At 46.1% G+C, this 6,000-nt stretch overlaps 1 long non-coding RNA gene across 1 annotated transcript; it reads left to right on the top strand.

The window, feature by feature from the left end:
* The first annotated feature begins 352 nt into the window (after positions 1-352).
* On the top strand, positions 353-3,860 carry LOC113225050. Its single transcript, XR_003309661.1, has 3 exons — positions 353-845; positions 1,506-1,635; positions 3,730-3,860. It is a non-coding gene; the product is annotated as an uncharacterized LOC113225050 (long non-coding RNA).
* Positions 3,861-6,000: the final 2,140 nt, after the last annotated feature.

The raw sequence follows: 6,000 nt of genomic DNA, 5'->3' as shown, positions 1-6,000 counted from the left end.
TATCTTATTCTCCAGCTACAGACACTTGTTCAGAAATAGCCATTTCAGGCCAAGAAGATACAAGAATGTGTCTGCTTGAGGTTTTGAAAGAGAACTGTCTTCTCCACAAGGAGCTACCAGAGAGAGAGAGAGAAAGAGAGAGAGAGAGAATATGTGCTCATCTTAGGATAAGACTGTCAGATAAAATACAAGATACTCTGTGAAACTTGAATTTCTTATAAATACCAAATAACTTTTTAGTATAATTCTGTCCCAAATATTGCATGGGACATACTCTTACTAAAAAAATTATTGTCTATATGAAAATGAAATTTAAATAGACATCCTGTATTTTTTTTTCTTCCTTTTTCTAGCAACCCAGTGATTCCATGGAAAGCAGAAAGAGGGATATAAAGAAACTGGATGCTTGATGACATCTTTGACTCACTGGATCAAACCTTGCCTGAAGCTCACATTTCTGAAGTTTCCAGGTGCAAGAACAAATAATTTCTCTTTATTGCTTTACTAGATCTGAGACTAGCTTTAAGTTTCTCGGACTCTTCCTCTTCCTAACAGATTTATCAGAAGCTGAAAGCTCTGATCTTGTTGGGATGCAGATCTTGTCAGGAGAAGGCTTACTTTGCACCATTTTCTTAGTCTGGTTGCCTAACTCAAGAACCTCGGCACTGCTCTGTTACTTCTCTACTCAGACGAGCATCCCTGCAGACACTCACTAGGCTAACTCTGTCTTTATTTTTAGAATTAGACCTTTACGAGAAGCGCAGTTTTGTCTTCAGTTTCCTCTCCCCCCCACCCGGAATGGCCTGAGCCGAGGCCAGCTCCCTCCGAGAAGTCATTACCGCCTGGTGGGTACTGCAGCCTCAGCCCTCCACACAGACTGGCCAGTGTCTGCTTGGCTCCAGGGCAGTGAGGAGCTGCCTTGGGACTAACAGAAAATTGGCCAGCTTGTTTTTCTTTGGGACCAGAAGAAACTAGCTCTTTTAAATTCTCAATGGCCAGGCTTGGAAGCCTAGCTTGCCAGAAGAGAGAGAGGGAGGAGAGAAGCGGTCCTTTTGGGGAGGCTCTGGCCAGGGCATTAAAAAGGCAGGATTTTGCTGGAAACAGTGTGCCCTGGCCAAGACCAGGTGGAAAGATCAATTTGCGCTTTATGAATTAGCCCCTTCATTTTTTCTGGGTCTGCTTTTCCTCATCTGTAAAATAGTGTTGGACTATCAGACTAAATATCAGATATCAATCTTGTCCCAGGGCCCAGGGGAGGGTCATGGGGTCCTAGTTACCAGGCCCTGGGGTTTCAGGCAACAGATTGAGTATAGAAGGTAAAAACTGAGTTGTAGGACGGGCCCAACGACAAGAGCATTGGCCTCAATCTTCCAATCTTCTTAACCCACAAGAACAAGCTAGGCACAACAGCGCTGCTTTCAACAGCCACCTGTAACCCATCTCCTTGTATTTCTGACCTCACCTTGCCTAGATGCTAACCCTCAACTCCATTTGTACCCCCACAGTCTTGCATGTGATGTTTAGACATCTTGGTCATGACATCTTGTGTTCTCTCAGGATGCTGATTTCTAACTGCTCTTCGGCCTTTCCTGCATTGGTCCTCCTCAGCCAGGGGATCCCTGCTCTTCTGTATTAGTGAGTAATGCTGTTGTAACAAATAGACCCAAACATATCATGGATAAACATAATGCAGTTTATATCATGCCTCATTTAGCACTGCAGGGCTGTTCTAGTTTGGGTTCAGACATGGTGAGCGTGAGGGCATCCTTCTCCATGCAGCAGTTCAGAGACTTTGACTGATGGCAGGCAGGCCAACTTTAAATTGGCCTCCAAAGTCATGCTGGAGAGGACTCCAGGAGAAGGAGGAGTGTGGAAGGGTTGTATCCGTCAGGCCTGAGAAGAGCACATGTCTATCACTTTTCATTGATTAGAATTAGGCTGCTTGGCCACACTCAGCTGCAAGAATGCAGTCTAGCCATGTGCTCAGGATGGACTGGAAATGGGTTGGGTGGACAGCTGGCCAGTGTCTGCCCTGCCCCACTTCAGCCCACTGGCATCTCTGGCAGCCTGGGCTGATGGCCCACCCAGGCTCAGATGCTGGACTCAGCCAGGTGTTCCTGAAAGTTCTCCGACTGGATGAGAGTGATTTGAGAGTTTGAGAAGTGTTATTTCTATCTCAGATGGATTAAGTAGAAGGATGTGGAGCAGTGAGCCAGGCACGAGGCGGGACAACTATCATCAACCACTGTCACCCGTCACTAAGCACATGCCCTCCAGGCCTAGAGAGTCTACCTTGCCACCACTAGGGGAGGAAACGATTGAGGACGAGATGCTGGGGAGCTCACCAGAATCTCAAGATATGTTTTTCAGTCCCATGGCTCTGACATTTCCCAGGAAATCTTAGTGTGTATGTGTGTGTGTGTGAGATAATGATGACATAAAATAATCATAACAATGCAGAGAGGTTTTATTACTATTATTATTCACATTTTACAGATGAGAAACTGTGCTTTTCTAAGGGTAAATTTTAAGCTAGGTCATCTGACTCCATATCCTAAACCTCTCCCATTGCCGTGCTCTCTCCTCCTGTATGTCCTCCAGTCTACTCAAATGCCACATACCATGAAGCCTGTGGCTCCCACCTCTGAATCTCCATCCCCTTCACCTGCGTCTCTTTTAGGTTTGACTTCTGATTGGATTTTTTGTGTGTCTTGTTCCCCTATAAGCTTCTTGAGGGCAGAGAGCATGTTGGTAGTCACCTCTGAACCTCCGTCTCCTGAAAGCAACCTACACGTAAATATCCATTCTATGAATGAAAACTTTCGTCAGAGATTTCTTGAATTCAGTTAAATGGAAAATCGAAGCCAACCATGAAAAAAGATCAAAGGACAATTTATAGTAAAACACACACTGGCTCCTGTATTTTGCTTCACACTGTGTTCCCGTCTCTCATGTCCTTGGTTTTCCCAGGCGGGCTTCCACAGGGCTTGGCTCATTCACCCTGGCTAGAGAATTTCCTAACATTTTGTTTATTAATACTACTAGTAGTTCCATTACTATGAATAGCTGCAATTTATAGAGCCTCTAACTGGTATCCTCCTTGAGTGCAGGGCCTGTGTGGCCCCTAGACACCAGCTCAGGTCCAGCCCATGGATGCTTTCAATATGTGTTTTTAGCATAAATGAAGAGATCTATTTAGTGCCATGCATTGGGTCAGACTCTGAAAATACATTACCTTTAATTTTCAAAACCACCTAGTGAGGAAAGTCTTATAATCACTGTTTTATAGATGAGGAAACTGAGGCTTAATGAGGTTAAGTTATTGACCCAATGTCACACAGCTAGAATGTGGTTGATTTCAGATGCCAATCAAGGACTCTCAGAGCCCAGGTGGTTATTAAATCAGCTGCCTCCTGGTGTCCTTTGCCTTACTGTAGCCTACTCTCTCTCTTTTGATTATGCTATGGTTTGGATGTGGTTGGTCCCCCACCAAAACTCATGTTGAAATTTGATCCCGCATGTAGCAGTGTTGGAAGGTGGGGATGGGTGGGAGGTGTTTGTGTCATGGGGGCAGATCCCTTGTGAATAGATTAAAGCCATCTTGTTAGGGTGAGCATGTTCTCAGTCTTACAGGAATGGAGTAGTTACCCTGAGAACAGGTTGTTAAAAAGAGTCCGACTTCCTCAGTTGCTTTCTCTGTTTCTCTCTCATCAGGTGATCTCTTTGCAGATGTTGGCTCCTTGTCCCCTGTCCACCATGAGTCAAAGCAATGTGAGCCCCTCACCAGATACAACTGCCCAATCTTGGACTTTCCAGCAACCAGAATCATAAGCCAAATAAACCTCTTTTCTTTATGAATTACTCAGCCTCAAGTATTCTGTTATAGCAACACAAAACAGACAAAGACAGTCTACCTACTTATTTACTAACTCAGGAAATATTTTTGAGCATCTATTATGTGGACTACACCACATAAGGATGAACCATGCAGACATCATCTTTGCTGTAAAAGAGCTCACGGGCCAGCAGTCAAGATAGATATTGAACAAGTGAAAGCCTGGTTAGATGCACACCTTGATGTCTGGTAAGTGCCATAGGGGAAAGAGGAGAATACCATGAGGAATTTTCTTGTCTTGAGTGGTGAGAGAAAGCCTTTCTGAAGCTTGGACTTATAGGATAAAGTGTAACAAAGAGCCAGTCTGGGGATAGAGGCTGTTTCAGGCAGTGGTAACAGTACTGGACTAAGGACAGTACTAGAGCAAGAACATGGTGGGCATATAGAAAGGCAGAGAGAAAGCCATTGTGGCTGGGGCTGGTGGGAAGGGAACCATGAATGGAGGTGAGCTGCAAGCAGTGAACAGATGATAGGGCCACTGGGTTAGGAGCCTGCTTCATATTCTCAGGGCAATGGCAGACCAGGGAAGAGTTTTAAGCAGAGGAACTGCTTGTGCAGCAAAGGGATTGGATGTGGACCAGAGTGGAAGCAGGGAGGAGGTTATGGCAATAACCCAGGCAAAGAGATAAGGGTGGCTTGAACCAGAGGAGAGAGAGTGAAGGTGGAGAGTAAGGGACAGATTGGCGATGGTGTTTCATAGTGGAATCAGGGCTCAGTGATGAAGTCTGCAAAGGAGTCAGAATTTCTATACATTGCCAGAGGTTGGGCTAAATCTAGTCCATATAAACATGGAGGACTCTGTACTAGGGTTTCCAAGAAGTTCTGATGAAGAGGTTCAAGTTTATCCCATTGCATGAGAGCACTTAAGTCTTCAATTTGAGCACCTATGATGGAAGGATACTTGAGTGAATACTAGTTCTGCCTGTGAGAATGTGATTATTACAGAGTTAAGGTTTGACACCAAGATGGGAAAGCCAACGTGTCTCACCAAAGGGAAGACAGGTCAGTGGGTCTGGCCCTGAGGGCTGTCAGCTGTCTCAGGATGAGATACCAGGATGAAGCATTGGAAGGAGGTGTTTTGGCCCTGGCTCTGGGAAGGGCTCCAGGGCCCGTGTCAGGAAGCAGACTCTGCCAGTGATATGGAGCTAGCCAGTGAGTTATGGGACAAAAAGCCCAGTTGAGGGGTCACTGGCTAAACTGGGCTAAGGCGGTGCTCAAAGGAACCCAAGGAATTGGGAAAGTTTTCATGATCCCTTGTGAGACTTGAGAAGGGTTTGGGTCATTATCCCCTCTCCTTTCTTTCCCAGAAATTCTCCAATGGATCTCCTGAATGTGTTCTATTTGGTAGAGGACTTGGTAGGAATGCCTTCGTTTAACCTCTGGGCTTAGCCACATCCACTGGATTTGTCCATCTGCTGGGTGAGATTGACTTTCTGTGGCTTGGTAATTCTTGGGTTCCAGTTCAATGCAAATAATAGGAGTTCTTCAATTAATGTCTGCCCTCCACGTCCCTTTCTACTTCTGACCCCATACGCACCCTGCCTCTGGCTGCACCTACAACCATACCTCTGGATAGGATAACCTCTCCCTGCTAGGCTCCTCCCCAGCCACGCCCCAGCCTTCTGCTGGGGATGGGGCTTGGACCCCCAGGCCACAAGTGTCAGTGGCAGCCACCATACCACTCTGAGTCGTCCGATCTCAAGAGGTAGGTCTCGCACCCTTGCTCCTAAAGAAACCAGGCCCTTTGAGCAAACCTGCAATGGGCCACATGTTTCCCTCTTTTTTAAAAAAATAAGCACTCTTTGTGGCTCAGGTTGGCCCTCACCCTGGCTGGGTGAGTTCCTTCCAAAAGCCTATGTCAGAGCATCCTTTGTAACACTCAGGGAAGAGAGGAGGCGGAAAAAAAGGGCTTCTGTTTATCCGGATGTTTGACATCCAGAGAAGGAATATTATTGTTTCTCCAGTCAAATGCTGGGGCTTCACTGAAAAATATTTTCGATCTGCCGAACTGAAGGCCAGCGTCTTTGTGAACCTCAGCCAATACACACAGGCCTGGGGTGTTGGGTCAGGGCCTGTTTCTCCCAAGCAGCCACATTCCAGTCGGA

This window comes from Piliocolobus tephrosceles, chromosome 6 (genome assembly GCF_002776525.5).
Source record: "Piliocolobus tephrosceles isolate RC106 chromosome 6, ASM277652v3, whole genome shotgun sequence".
In the NCBI taxonomy this organism is placed as follows: Eukaryota; Metazoa; Chordata; class Mammalia; order Primates; family Cercopithecidae; genus Piliocolobus; species Piliocolobus tephrosceles.
The sequence above is the reverse complement of the archived record's forward strand: the minus strand, read 5'-3'. Positions and strand labels throughout refer to the sequence as shown.